At 36.3% G+C, this 15,972-nt stretch overlaps 1 long non-coding RNA gene across 6 annotated transcripts in view; it reads right to left on the bottom strand.

Annotated features, from left to right (window-relative positions):
- The window catches only part of LOC148112599 (uncharacterized), an 80,415-nt gene that overhangs the window by 55,363 nt on the left and 9,080 nt on the right, over positions 1–15,972 (bottom strand). The window lies entirely within an intron of this gene.

Raw genomic sequence — 15,972 nt, 5'->3', positions numbered from 1 at the left:
GGTATCATAACCAAATATATCTGGAAGTATGAAGTTAGAGAAACCTTTTGTAAATAATCTAATCTCTTTTAATACATATCTGTGAGATTCAAGTCATCCAGGTCATGTTTGTCCCCAAAGTGCTTTTTTATTGAAAAAGTTTTCAAATACAAATTTTCCCCCCTTTTTTCCTTCCCCCCCTCCTCCCTAACCCCCCCTCGCCACCCATCCCCCCCATGACTTCTTCACACCAAAAACCTAATTCATAACAGATTACATAATATTTTACCATCGCCTTACTCCCTCCTCTATATACTGACCCTTACTTACTAAAAATATTATTAATATTGTTACTTTCCCCTTTTACCATACATTTCAAAAAAAAAAGCACTGCTATAACATTGTATGATAACTTCTAGTTTAGCATAATATTATTATAACTCCCAATTTAGCAATAATCTGCCCTTTTTGTCCTCCCCAAAACTTATATCTATATATTATTACAACATTTCAAAGCAACCTTCCACTTTAAGACTGTATAATAGATCCTACTTTAACGTTTATTCTTTGTGTATATTAATATAACATTTCAAAGCAGCCTTCCCCATAAATCCTAATTTAACATTTATTCAACTCTATCCATTTCCTCCACTACCCTAAATATATCACTTAAACATCCCTTTTCTTAAGCTAATCCATCAGTAGACTAACATATTTCCACCCACTTTCCTACAAAATTACCATGCACAACAATTCTTAATATCTTTAATCCACTGCCCACTCTGCTAATATATATATATATATATATATATATATATATATATATATATATATATATATATATATATATTCCGTTATTTAAAAAAAAAAGACAATAACTTTAAATTTATAATCCATATAATATCTTCTTTGATGTCTTTCCACTGGATTGTTGAGTCCCTCATCCATAATTGGGTAACGTAGCATCCTGGTGCAACAGTTTGTTCAAAGTCTTCAGTCATCATCTGCCCCCATCAGTAATGAATATCCTCATATATATATAAAAGTAAAAACAACCACCCGAGTGACATTATGATTATATTCCATATAGTTGTAATTGTGGCTTTCATCAGGATTATTAATTCCCATCATCGTAATGGGTAACAACCAGATCTTCTGCATGCCCCAACGTAGCTCTCTTGCCTTGTAGCTCAGAATAGTTATAATATATTTATCAATACAAGAAAGAAATCCAAAATAGATAATTCAAATCCAACAGTTTAAGGCTCTTTTCACATCCCAAAATTACGGCATTGCAGAGGTCTGTCACTGTCCTCAGGATGATATTAACCAATACTTCGCCTCCACTATCTTTTCACATATTCATTCATTTTTTTAAAATCACTGGCTTCACCGTTGCTTAATTTAGAAATTTCTGTTTTTATGAGACCTATTTCTTTTTTTCTTTTCTTTTTGTGGGTTTAATTTCCATCCTGTTTTCCTTTCTACAAGTTGTATATCAACTGATCGGTTTTCATTCTGCTTTATAAGTTGATCTTGTTGGTTTTGTTTTTGTATCTCATATTTCTTTTTTGCCAATTGTATATCAGCTAATTGATTTCCATACTTGTCTTTAACTTGGTGAATCATCACGTTGAAATCAGATGCCGCTTCTCTCATATTTGTAGATAATCCAGCTGGGGTATCGAGAGAATCCAAAGGCAATTTGTCTACCGCAACCTCTGTAATTCGATGTTTTCCCTTTATTTCCAACTCCTTCTGCTTATCCTGTATTGTGCCTATAGATGTTAAGTTCATTTTCAAAATTTTTTGATAAAATTCTTCCGCTTTTTCAACAGTATCTAATTGGTATCTTTCTCCTTGATATCTCAATATTATGCCAACTGGGGCATCCCACCTAAATGGAATATTTCTGTATTTTAACTCAGTCACCAGAAAACCAAATTTCTTCCTTTCCGTTAACATCTTGGGGGGGAGCTCTTTGTAGATCCATATCTTTCTTCCATACAATTGCAAAGTAGAATTGAAGGAATTTTGCACAATATTATTCCTAATTTCTTTATCTGTAAAATAAATCACCACATCTCTAGGCAATTGCCTTTGCTTTGCAATCCAGGAGTTTATTCTGTACACTCTGTCAATCCTACAAAACACTTCCTCAGGTTGAACCTTTAAAATCCCAGCCAGAATTTCAGAAGATATTTTCCTTAAATCATCTCTGTTATTTTCCTGCAAACCTCTGAGTCTGATCGCATATTCTGTAAAATTGTAATGCACCATTAGGACCTCTCTTTCAATCCGTTGTTGTAAATTTTCTGCATTACAAGACTTTTGTTCAACCTCCATTTTAGGTTTTTCTTCTGAGCTATTGTCTTGAATGTTTGTCAAATCATTTTCAATTTTTTGTATTTTATTATCCAAATTGTCCTCAATTTCTTCCACTTTAGACTCTAATAAGTTAGTATTTTCATCCAACTTAATCATAAATTCTACAAAGCCATTAGCCATTTTTATAATCTTTCGATCCAGAATATCAAACTTTAATTGCACTAATTCTTTAATTTCCTGCTTAAATTTTTCAAAGTTCTGATTCACAATCTCATCCCTTCTTACAATCTCCTCCAAAAGAAATTCAATTATATTAAAATCAGTTTTCTGAGACTGGAGCTTTAAAACTTGGTCACGTAATTTGTTAATGGGGGAATCCCCCCCCCCATTGCTTGTTTGTCCGGCTTTAATGCCATATTTCAACACAGACAAACTATTTTTTTTAAAAAAAAGAAAAGAGAGGCAGCAGAGAAAAAAAAAAAACTTCTTTCCAACCAAGATCAATATCAAATCTCCAGGAAGAGAAAAAACACAAAAGTAGAGCTTTATTTTCAAGTGTAGCCAAAAATATTTATTCAGCTACTTTGTATCTCAATAGGAAACGGAAGGACTCTCCCTTTCAGCCCCTTCTCAAGCCTCGGCAATCGCCCTTTTTAAAGATTCTTTTTTCCTTTTCCTTTTCCTTCTTCAATAATTGTTATAAAATAAGTGAGATACTTGCAATTCAGGGCCACAGGTCCAGCTCATATCCCTTCAAATGTAACCAGGAGCATTTATTCTGCTACTTTGTAACTTAATAAGAAACGGAAGGACTTTCTCTTTTCAGCTTCCCTGCTCCAGTTTCGGCAATCGCCATTTTAAAAGGTCTTTTTTACTTTGTTGAATATCCTTTGCGAAATAAGTATTAATACTTGCAATTTAGGGTCACAGGTCCAGATCCAAATCTCATCATCTTTAGTTAATCTGTTAAATATCTTAAGAAGCTTGTCTTCGTAGCCTTGTTCTGCAAAAAGGCAGAAGTCTCCCAACGCCCGGAGCGGGCGGCGAGTGCTATAGGGAGCTTCCTCCGCCCGCCCCCAAGAGTAAAAAAAAAAAACCCTGGGGGCTACGGAGAGCTCTACCTACACTCACCTGCTCTATCCCACATTTCCTCCTGGAAATGGGGTTTTTAGAGCCGCCTTTGCGCTGTACAGGCGGCTCTTTACAGGCGAAGGGGCTGGCGGTCCCGAGAGACCGTCTGGTGGCTACGAAGAGCAAACCGGAAGCCCTCCCAAAAGTGCTTTTTCAAGAAGCAACTTTTGGGTCTTTTATTACATATTCTCTTTCCATTCCTATCACAACACATAGAATGTGTCTTTTCAAGGTAATTAAAACACATGATCCTATGTAACTAATAAGCATAAATAAGTAGTAGTCATGATGATAGTAATGAATTTAATCCTTCCTTCATTGTGTAATCCTCAGGAAAAACAGCAAGCTGAAAATGTTATCGTGAGAAAGAGCTAAAAGTTTGTTTGTTAATTAGTTCGTTTGTTTAGCATATGGCATATCATACATGGACTAGCAATATATATTACCATTTTAACTAGATTAGTAGAATCCAATAAAATATAAACGTTAAAAAGATCTATGTTCAAATATCAATATCTAGATCATCTAACCACTGAAGCACAACATTGTTTATATAGTTTAAAATTAGTTCTAGTTTTGACATAATTAAATATTCAAGGTATCTTTGAAAAAACTTCTTTTGAGGAAACTTTGAAGGATTTCAAGAAATGAAGAAGATGTTATTGGTGGAAGTTCTCAAACTGTCACAAAGCTAAAAGAAGAATTAGCATATGTTCGTTTGAGAGTCATGGTAACCATCATGTATTGTGTCTTAGACCCTATGTAAAAAAAAAAAAAGAAACTAAGCAAAGTGAAGAAATGTCGCATTCTTAGAAAGATGAGTCGTTAATTCCAGAAGCCTGTAATCTTTAATTTTTCTTTCATCTCCTTCAATGTTTTTTATATGTGCAATATATGCTATTGCCATAAGATGTCTCTATTTCTTCAGTCATTTCTTTTTGTCGGCTAGTGTTTGGAATCAAAGGTTTATTTGGTTCAGGGGATTTAAAACTGACTATAAAAAACAAAAACTGTGGATGAAACATCTTAACTTTTTTGAGCTTTTTTGAGTGGTTCATTTCCAAAACATACATTTCTCTTCCATAACTTTCCTGGCAATTGCCTATTATTCCAGACCACACAATAGCTTCTCCGTTTGTGTTCTGATTGTTGCAACAGATAGTAATCATATAATTGCTATAAAAACTTATAAAATATTCCCATAAATGTGATTAATGTCAAGCAATAAAAACCTAAGGACCATCATGCCTACCTGATACCCGTATTTTGCTTTTAGAAACTAAAAAGAATACCATCCTCTGGTAGCATGGGCACCAGCATTGCCTGTGCAAACTGATGGTAATAAACTAAAGCAGTAGCTTCCCCATTTTGGCAAAGACTGTCCTATGGCATGATGAAAATAAAAAAGAGATTTAAGCTTTGGAATGAAAGATGGGATATATATTTAATAGATAATTAAGTCCTCCATTAAAAACGAAGAGGTTATAGAGCTTTGCTTTAGAGTAACCTTTTGACTTGGTTTCTACATGAAGCAGAAGAAATAAATAACATGCAGAAGTCATACTAGTTGGGATAAGGAAAGTTATCTGGAGGTAACCAGATTGGGAAAAGAGAATGGAGTTTCTTTTATGTCTCTTTTCACTAAAAACAAAACAGGAAAGTGTTGCCGATAATTTTTGTTGTAGAAAAAAATGATGCAAAAAGAATACACGTGACAAAAACAACAATTAATGTAGAGCCTTTCCTTCATATGATTTGGTCTTACCGCCTTGTAATTGTTTCAAAATTCAATACAATTTGGGAAGAAATATTATACTTAAGTAGCTGTGATGTTTATCCTAAAACTCAACAACAGCTTTGAATTTTTAAACATGTAGAATGAAAAAAATACCATAAGTGGACATTAAGCACCTGTACATTAATTCAGCCTTCCAGGTATTTTCTGGCCCAGATGGTGAGGATAGAATTCATCTCTGAACATACATAAAAAAATAATAATCAGTGGTGGGATTCAAATTTTTTTACTACCGGTTCTGTGGGCGAGGCCTGTAAAATCTCCATTCCCCCCCCCCCACTACTCCAGGGGAAGGTTACTGCAAAATCCCCATTTCCTCCCGATCAGCTGGGACTTGGGAGGCAGAGAATAGATGGGGGCAGGGCCAGTCAGAGGTGATATTTATCGGTTCTCCGAACTACTCAAAATTTCCGCTACCGGTTCTCCAGAACTGGTCAGAACCTGCTGAATACTACCTCTGATAATAATTCTATTACTCTAGAATTTGAGAGACTTTGTACCCTGGATTTATATCTATGAAAGCAGTGCATTATTTCACCCAATTTGGAACTCAAACTGAGAGAGACATTGCTTTTCTTCATAATGATTATGGACTTCAGCAGAACAGAACACTGGGTATATTTCTTTCCATGAACAATTCACCCCTAACTTCGGGGCTCACAGTAGCTATATTTCGGATCTTTTCTAACAAAAATCATGGTGGCTACAGCTGGTCCTCAGTTTGCGAAAACAATTGGGACCAGAATTCCCATTGCTAAGCAAGATGGTTGTTAATTGAGTCATGCCTGATTTTATAACCTTTTTTGCATGGCTGTTAAGCGAATCATTCCAGCTGTTAAAGTCATGCAGCCGTTAAGTGAATACAGCTTCATTCATTGACTTTGTTTGCTGGAAGCCAGCTGGGAAGCTTGCCAACAGTGATCACATGACCCTGGGACACTGCAACCCATCATAAATGCATGCTGGGTTGCCAAAAGCCTGAATTTTGAATATGTGATCACGGGGATGTTGCAACAGTTGTAAGTGGGACAACCAGTCAGAAGTCACTTTTTCACCGCTGTTGTAACTATGAACAGTCGCTCAATGAAAGTTTGTAAGTCAAGGGCTGCCTTTAATGCTACCAATGCTCTCTCTCTAATAGCTCTGAACAGAATGCTTCTATATGCCCACTGTTAGAGATCAACAAAAAGATCTGATTGGGCATTTAAGGAAATTAATCTTATGGAACAAGACTTCTTTATCAGAGCTTGCTTCAGAGTGTGTATCAGTCAGAAATGTCAATTGGAGACTGCTTGTGGTGAAGTACACTATGCCTAACGAAATCCCAACTCCTACCCCTCAAAACATCATTTCTAATAGAAATGTTAATACCCCTTAAAAACATCAGCATTATATTTAATCAACATTTACAGCCATTCAAAATCCAGCACTAATGTATTAACATGGCTTTTATCTTGGAAATCTCTTGTTTTCCCTCATCTCTTTAACAATTACCGTATTTTCCGGCGTATAAGACAACTGGGTGTATAAGACGACCCCCGACTTTTCCTGTTAAAATATAGGGTTTGGGCTATTCTCGCCATATAAGACTACCCCTCTTCCAACGCACACCAAATAAAAATTTAAAAACATCAGCTGGCTCACCCACAATGTAAAAGCAGCTGTGCTAGACCCAAAATGGCCCCTGCAACAAGCAGGAACTTCACACAGCCACAAAAAGCCCAAAAAAACAACTTTCACACTTTACACACACAAAATTCCACATACAGCTTTGTGAGATTTTGTGTGTTTGTGTAATTAGAGTGAAATACTACAAAAACACACTAAATCTCAGAAAGCTGCACAAATATTATTTTATTTTATTTTTATATGAAAGCTAAATTTAAAACTTCCTAAACTTTAAATGGCTATGTCTAAAAAAGAACAACTAAAAAAAAACCCAGTTAACTATTTTTTTTAAAGATCCCAAAGGGGAAAAAACCTTACCCAATAGAACAGGGGTCTCCAACCTTGGCAACTTTAAGACTTGTAGACTTCAACTCCCAGAATTCCTCAGCCAGCTTTGTTTTGCTGGCTGAGGAATTCTGGGAGTTGAAGTCCACAACTCCCTGCTTGCTTGATTGCAGGCAGGGAGTTGCTTGCTGATGGAATGGATTCAGGCAAGCGAAGCAAGGCAAGCATTGCGACTAGCAGCTAAGGTAAGCAAGCTGGAGGGGGAAAACTTTTTTTCTTCTCCATGGCTCTGGCGATCCCAGCTGAGTTGCCTGATTAGCAGATCGTCAGAGCTTGGATCACCAGAGCCATTTAAGGCTCATCAGAGCCTTTCGGGCTGGTCTGCCTGGTTACAGGAGAACGACACCCGGCGTATAAGACGACCCCCGACTTTTGAGAAGATTTTCATGTGTTAAAAAGTCGTCTTATATGCCGGAAAATACGGTAGCATTTTACAGATCCTAGGAAATACTTTCAAGCTTTTCTCAGAGCATTTTAATATTTCTTAAATTCAACTATATATCTGAAAAACTGCCAAAAGCAAAATATGATGCATGCTTGCTCATACCATCTGGCAGAAAGAATAGAGAATTGAAGAAATCTAGTGTCTTATGTGAAAATCAATTTGGCATACACAACCACAAATAAAAAGGCAAAATTAAAATAGCAGATGAATGGACAAATTCCAGATGTCTGCTCATGGCATAACTATGCTTTAACATCTGTTGCTACACAAATCTTATAAACCTTGATTATAAGCCTAACATAAATATTACACACTTCTTTCTGAAATATAGAATTATCCATTGTTTTATGTCTTTGGTGAGATTGTGGGTTTATACATACACATGCATCTATATATTCACAACCCTTTCCTTTCAGATCTACTTCAAGCATATGGTAAATTTAATCATCAACTGCTCAACTATACATCATATATAGCATTCATAATTCACTCTATTCAGCAGTAAGTCCAACACATTCAATGGAAAGGATTCCTAAATATGAGTAAATAGAATGTTTCTTAACTTTGGCAACTTTAAGACATCTGGACTTCAATTCCCAGAATTCTGGGAGTTGAACTCTAGATGTCTTAAGGTTGCCAAGTTTGAGAAACATTGGTACAGAGATTGTAGCCAAAGATACAAAAGTGGGGGGGGGAGCATCAATCTGGAAAGCTACTTTTAGAAACAGAGAAAGTAAATCAACTTGTAAATATAGTAAGAATCTGGACTTCTTCTCAAAGTTATCCTAAATTGCCATACATTATAGGAATGGACTTTGCATGGATATTTATTTTCCTACCAAGAATCTTTCATTAAAATCATTAAGAAGTCAACACACTTTTTAAATCTTGTGCCCTGAAATTGTGTTCCTCTAGTTTTCTGCAAAGAGTAGAAATCCTGCTTTGTGTGTATAAGTCCTTTCCCAAAGTAAAACTCCACCATATTTGCTGTAGATTCCCCCCTCACACACACACACACACATACGCATGCACATAGGTTCAACACACTTAGTCTAGATTCATAAGGAGGGCCTAGGCTAACTCAGAAATCTTCATGAAAAAATCCTTTTTTCTACATGTAATTAATCTGCCACTTCTATTCAAGTCAAGATCGTATAAAGCATAATCCTCATTGCATTAAGAATCTTTCTCATTTGCATTTCACAATGAGACAAACATGCCAGAAACTGTTTAAATATCGATATACCAATAAAAACACACTCTTGATATTGCTCTAGCCCTTATCTAAGACAGCTTTTTGCAGCCTCCTCAGCTATAAAAGAAAAGTTTTCCTTTAATTCTCAATGTTTCTTACAGGATAAATTGTCCTGATTCAATTTGAGCTTGGATCAATTTGAAGAATTCTATTTCTATACATGCAGAAACATCATCCAAATTGAGAGAGAGAGAGAGAGAGAGAGAGAGAGAGAGAGAGAGAGAGAGAGAGAGAGAGATAAGAAGCATTAGACTCAATGATTGTAACAGAACTATTGTTTTGATTCAGAAGTTCAATCGGATTTAGAAATTCACTATTCATGTTTTGTCAGCTGTACGGATGAAAACCAAGACATTTTGCCATAGGATTTCGCACTCATATTTCCTGTATATAAAGTTCAAGCTCTCTTCTCCTTTGTTCAGGAGATCGAACATGCCAAGAGTAACTCATCATCTTGAAGATCAAGGTTGTTTTATATATATTGTTTCATTTGAACTGTTACAGTTTTATAAAACTACAAAGGCACCAGATGCTTAATTAGGTTTGACACATCACATCAATTCATGAAGTAATCTAGGATAGTTTTAGGTTTATAACAATTGTCTGATGATGTGATTTTTGAGGGTGGGTTATTTTTCTATTTCTTGGTGTCTTAATACTGGAACTTTCTTTTAAGCATACAATGCTGTTCTTGCTTTTTTTAAAGACTTTGTTAATTGACTGTTTTTGTAAATTTTATTGAGAAAAATAAACTCTGTTCTTTAGGTTAGCTCAGTTTAACGTCTTTTGTTCTGTTATTGTTACATATCAAGGCAGTGGTTTGAAAGGCATGTGAGAGATGAGTCTTGGAGTATCAGTGCTATAATCAAGTGTCATCTCAGAATCAAAATAATAAGTATCATGACATCACACACTTTTCTCCATAAATAGTATAGAAAGTGATAGTACAATACAAGAGCAAAAGAGGTGGAGCTTAAATTACAATGCATAACTCATTTCATCATTTGTCCCTTCCTAACATACGCCTACAGTTATCATTGCCAAATTTCCACATTATACATTTATCCTTTAGAAGGAACTTGGCATATTTCTAATTTTCGGCCACAAACTCTGTAATTCATTTTTATTTTAGAACTTTTCATTTTAAAATCAGTACACCCAAAAATGTATAGACTGACTAAAGTTAACTAGTCAGTAACTAACCTGAACTGCTTTTAAATGAGAAAGAAGAAACTGACAGCAAGTTCAGTGTCTTTTCAGAGTAATTAGGAATGGAACAGTCTGTAACAGATTTAATATAGGAAAAATGATCTCTAGCTGTAATGTTGTTATCTCTTACAGCAATCTGGAAAGTAGAAAGAAGTCAAAGGGACAGCTAGACAATAATTTAATACAAGTGCAACCAATATATCACGGATAAAGCTATTTACTACCATTTAGGAGAACAGTAAAATAAAATCTTACATTAGAATTGTACAGTTGATTTTTAAAACTTAGATTATTGGAACTGATCTTTTTAATGGTTTGAGGTGCTGAAAGTAAAGCTCATTAACCTGCCTGAATAATTTGAGAGGGGGTTTTTTTGCCCAGAGTAATACAAAGATTATAAAGGTAAAGTTAATATATCTATTCCAGCTATAATAGTCTCATTTAACTTTCAATAGCTAGAGAGATATCATGTTGCTCAGGTGATACCTTACTATTCTGGAATTGGCATTGTATAGGAACATATGAGACATGTTTAGCGTGCAGAAGGGGGATTCTGCAATGACCAGAAGATCAAGATGGCAGGTGCCACAACATGATTGAAGACTTGTCTTTTGTATGAAATGGCAGGACAGGGCTTTGATCAAGTATTTGTGCCCATCATCTTGGCTGCTTCCTGCCATGATGGGCAATGAAAAGGACAAGGGCCCTGTTTTGGCAGCTCTTGGAGACACCACTGGCCACAATTCTTGAAAGTGGCTAGTGTAGTTTCCTGTTATTTTGAGCTAGGGAATATATTGACACCTGGAAGTAGAATATAAACTGAGGATTCTCATACACTGTGATGTCATAACCCTCCCATTGACTCCATATAAGAGTGAGCATGATGGGGTTGAGAGATAGGGACAGGGATTATTATAGCATAAAATTGTAGCAGATGAAAGGACATGGGCATTTTGATTTAGGGGTTGTTGAGGGATGTTATTCAGTGCACCTATTTGTTGTTGTTTAGTCACAAGTTATGTCCAAGTCTTTGAGATCCCATGGACCATAACACACCAGACTCCCTGTCCTCCACTATCTCCCTGAGCCTTCCCAAACTCACACCCACTGCATTGATGACACTATCTAACCATCTCATCCTCTTCTGTCCTCTTCGCCTTTTGTGTTCAATAAGTGCATCTATAGAAAGATTGATATTGAGGTTATGGTTTTGGAGTCTGTTAGGGAAGATATGATTAGCTTTGAAATGTGCTCTACTAGTAATGGGATGCAGGGAATGGAAAGGAAGCAAGCAGAATTAAGATGATGACAGATAATGGGAAGCATGCAATGAGGCTTTACAAGGAACACAAAAGGTTGGTTATTTGAGGACCATCTCCTTTCTGGGTCAGTGCTTAATCTCAGGATCCAGAAAGCTGGTCATCAAATTCTGGCTCATGATACAGTATGCCAAGTCTATCTGTAATTGTGGTTAAGAGGATAGACATGCCTTGTATTACCAAAATCTAAGCGGTTGAAATGTTCTCCTTTCTAAAACACATTCATCTGGGTTCTGAAATTTAAACCAGCAATGACCCCAGATCAAGGAAATATATATTTGGGAAGTTTTATAGGCAGTTAAAAGTAGTTTTCCACTACCAGACATGTAACCTTAGATGAGTGGGTGGCTAGTATAGCCTTTGCACAGTTCCAGTTGTGCTCCAATTTCTTCTGCTTTTGGAGGAAAAGGTTTTATTGACAGTTTCTCATGCCCTTTATACCTCCTATCTTAGTTCTCTGGGAGTTACAACTGATTCAAAATTCAGCAATTTGTGCTGACAGATTCTATTTTATATTTTATACAGGTAATACCTTAGATGTGGGAGCTTCCTTGCCAGTTGGCTTCCAAGTACAATTTAAGGCACTGGTTATTATCTTAAATCTTTATATGATGTGAATCCTAGGTTTCTATCACACATCATTTTCCAAATTTATTTTCTAACTTAATTTATGTCACCTGTCAAAAACAGCAATTTATTTCACTTTAATTAATCTGATTTCCGTATTAAAACTGCAATTATCTAAACAGTCAAGTTTATAATTTTCCACCTTTGAGGTGAACTGAAAATGCTGTAGCTAAAATATACTTTTATGCAATTATTCAGTTTAATACACTAATTGGTAATTTATAATCTCACTGTCACAGTCAAAGTTAAACTCCAACAATAAGTTTATTCCTACTAAAATCAACAGGACACAGAAAGATGTTCTTAATGTTGGTTTGATTGTGCACACTGTTATTTAATCATTTCACCATTTATTTAATATGACACTATGTTGTAGAATAAAATATATTTCCTAGATCTTCAGTTTTATATTCTGCTAAAAAAAAGTCATGCTGTTTCTCTCTTGCTAATTTGCATAAAAGGTATTTTTTTTACCCAGAGGCCTTGTGCATACTGATGTCCATACCAGGAGCTTTAGAAATCAGATAGTATGGAAGAAAATAGTACACTTTTAATAACAATGTCTATAGCTGGAATTTTCTCCCTAGTATCTTTGTTCCTTCCTGCTGAGCTAGAAGCAAGAGCCTTCTTATATTAAAGAATTATTGACAGTTCCTCACATAAATTGAAGCCTATCTCTCTTTTTGACCTAGAGGCTCTGATGGACTAGAAGAGAGCTGGCAAATTAAACTTCAATTCAAATACAATAGTGATAGAAGATTGCCCAGCCTAAGAATTAGGACTTGCTTTGAAAGTTAGAATGCTATCTCTGGAGGAATCGATATATAACTTAAGGGGTCTCCCTAACTCCATAGTATGATAAGGAGGCCCATTCTCCATTCTCATCTACAACTCTAGCCTAGCCTGAAGAGTATGTATCTTAATAACATTACAAGTGGATTACTTCAATCAGTCTTCACATGCTGTAATTTATGCATTTATATCTGGCAAGATATAAGACAAGAACACCATCATAGAATTTCTGTGATTATCATCATTGGGCATCATTTAAATTTGCTGAAGATGTCACTAACTCTATGGAAGGCTATCCTTGAAAATGTTTTGTAAACATTTACAGAATATTGTTATCTTGTTGTTAATCAGGATAGCCAACCAATAAGCCCACTCCTAAAAGCACTACATGGTGCTTTTGTTATGAACTGCTAGGCCCAATTCAAGGAGTTTACACTAACCAATAAACTCTGACATGGATTTGACCCAAGTACTTAACAGAAAGCTTTCTCAAAGTCTTTCAACTCATGCACTAAGGTCAGCTGGAGAAATTCTATCTATGGTTTAGCTCACAATGTAGTGACCCCCACTGTCTTCTCTCAGATCATTGTTTAGAACAGGGGCGTCAAACTCGCATCGTCATGGCATCATCACATGATGTATCATGAATTTTTTCCCCTGAGCTAAACCGGGCGTGGTTGTGGCCAGCATGTGGCACATTCGGTCCATGGGCTGCAAGTTTGACAACCGTTTTAGAACATTTTTTTCTGACCAGTCAAGCTCCTTTTTACAAACCAGTGAGATACTTACACATACCATTTAGTGTACATGTAGAATGCTTCAATTCTCTTCAACAATAGTTTTGGAGGACTAATACCATGTTTCTCCAAAAAGATGACCCACCTTGAAAAGAAGCCCTATCACGTTTTTGAGCGCATGGATTCAAATTAAGCCCCACCCACAAAATTAGCCCTAATTAAGACCCCGCCCACCCTGGCGTGCAGGGGGTGGGGCAAGGCACACAGGTAAAAAATAAGCTAGGGTGGGGATGGGGGGGTGGAGCTGCCCTACTTACACCCCGACACCTGCCTCGCCTTCTTCTGCAGCCACTTCTTTTGTGGCTGCTTGCCACCACTCATTCGCATCGCCTGCCCTCCATTTTGTCTTTAGATGCCTGCTGGAAGGCATCTGCAGCCGATAACAGAGCTCCAGATTGATCTGGAGAAGAAGAAGTGAGCCAGCAGAAGAAGTGGGCCAGCAGTGGGCTCCTGCTGGGCGGGGCTGTCAGTGCCACCACCACAAGGTGAGTCAATAATTAGAACCCTCCAAAAAGAAGGCGTAGGCATTTTTGGGGGGGATCAAAAGAAAATAAGACCCGGCCTTCTTTTTGGAGAAACAAGGTATAAAAATGTCCCCTATGAACTGAGAACATGTTTCTGTGGACAAGGGGCTGTTGAAACTGCAGCTCATGTTCTGCTATACTGTACCCTCTATAAGGATTTAAGAATCCATCTTATAACTCTTTGCATGGTAAAATACCCAGGAAATTCTGAACATTTTTTGGTACAGTTTTTGTTATCTGGTCAATGATTTAGACTCCCTGATTGTAGCTAAATATTGTTACTCTATCTGTAAAATTAAGCAGAGATTAATTATCCACTGACAAAAATACCACCAATTGTAATATTTTATCTTGTTTTGTTTTTACTTTATTTTTATGTTTGATGTCTTTTTCTTTGCAATTCTGGTCAGTGATCATTAAAAAAGAATATTATTTAGATCAGTGCTTTCCAAACTTAGCAGCTTTAAGATGAGTGAATTCCCAGAATTCCCCAACCATTTCTGAGGAATTCTGTTCGCACTGCTGTTCATTTCTCATTAGAGTCTATACTTATATAGTGAAAGAAAGGCAGTTTACATAACTTCATTGTCCAAACTTTATCAGTGTCACTGGTGTCTTTGGGTCCTGACATCTCTAAGTATATTTCATATTAAAGTCTGCAGGGGGAAGTTGGAAATCTGTTTTGCTGAATACATCTGCAAGCTATCAGACAGGTTTCTAGTTGTGACTTTTACATGAATTCCCTTTTTATTCTCAGTGGGTAGGATTGTTCCACTGATTTGGAAGAAATGTTTCAGAATTTGCAGGAATGGCACCTCTCTGCTATTTATTAAAGAGTAGTAATTTTAACTAGTTTTATTATATGTGTGTATGATTTGAAATAAAATGGTTTGAGTTTGTATGTTTTATGGCAAATATGGTTATTACAAAAGTGATCTATTCTTCAAAATTGCCTATTCCAGAGATCCCGAAACTCTGGGCCACAGATGTGTCTTGGGCCATGAGTTGTCTGCAATTGGGCTGTGGAAATGGGGGTGAGGATGTGTGTGTGTACATGCATCCCTATTTGCGTGAACAGTGATCAAGCACTTGCATACAGATTTCATTTATGTGAGGGGGCCACGCATGCATGCCATTCGTGCAAATGGAGCTGCATGCAAAACCATCCCCTCTCCCTGCCCCCCACGCCAGTCTGCAAAGCCGGAATGTTTGGGGAACTCTGTCCTATTCCAAATATCAATGAATATTATGTAATTTGTATGTAATTTTCAACTGGCTAACCTTTTCAGAATTCTAGTTTGAGGTGTTTAAAAATATTTTTTGATTGTCAGTTAAGTAATGGACTGAGCATCCAGTTTCTTTCTAAGAAAGTAAATGAGTTAAGTTTAATGAGCTAATGGCATAGCAGCATTTGCAAAATTGAGACCCACCTAATCAGCAAAGTGACAAATGAATAAACTGTAATCTTCAGAATAAAAAGTTAAGTGATTGAGCAGACTTCTTTTTATATCTGCTCCTACATTCCTAATAGATACCTTCATTTCAATCTTCTTTAAAGCAATAGATACTCATTGTTAATTTAAAGTTACTATGTTTTTCAACCATTTTCTTTTAGCTGGGGCAAAGGTCTCAGGTGTTTATATTTTGGAGATTAGAATGGTCAATATGATGCATAAAGCATATATTTATAACTGTAAATATACTTACTAACCTGTACTTGGAATTGCAATGATATTCATGAACTAGAAACATTAACTA

The sequence above is a fragment of the Pantherophis guttatus genome, chromosome 8, assembly GCF_059756535.1.
Source record: "Pantherophis guttatus breed Tessera chromosome 8, ASM5975653v1, whole genome shotgun sequence".
Taxonomy (NCBI): Eukaryota; Metazoa; Chordata; class Lepidosauria; order Squamata; family Colubridae; genus Pantherophis; species Pantherophis guttatus.
This window is presented reverse-complemented; position numbering and strand designations above follow the sequence as displayed.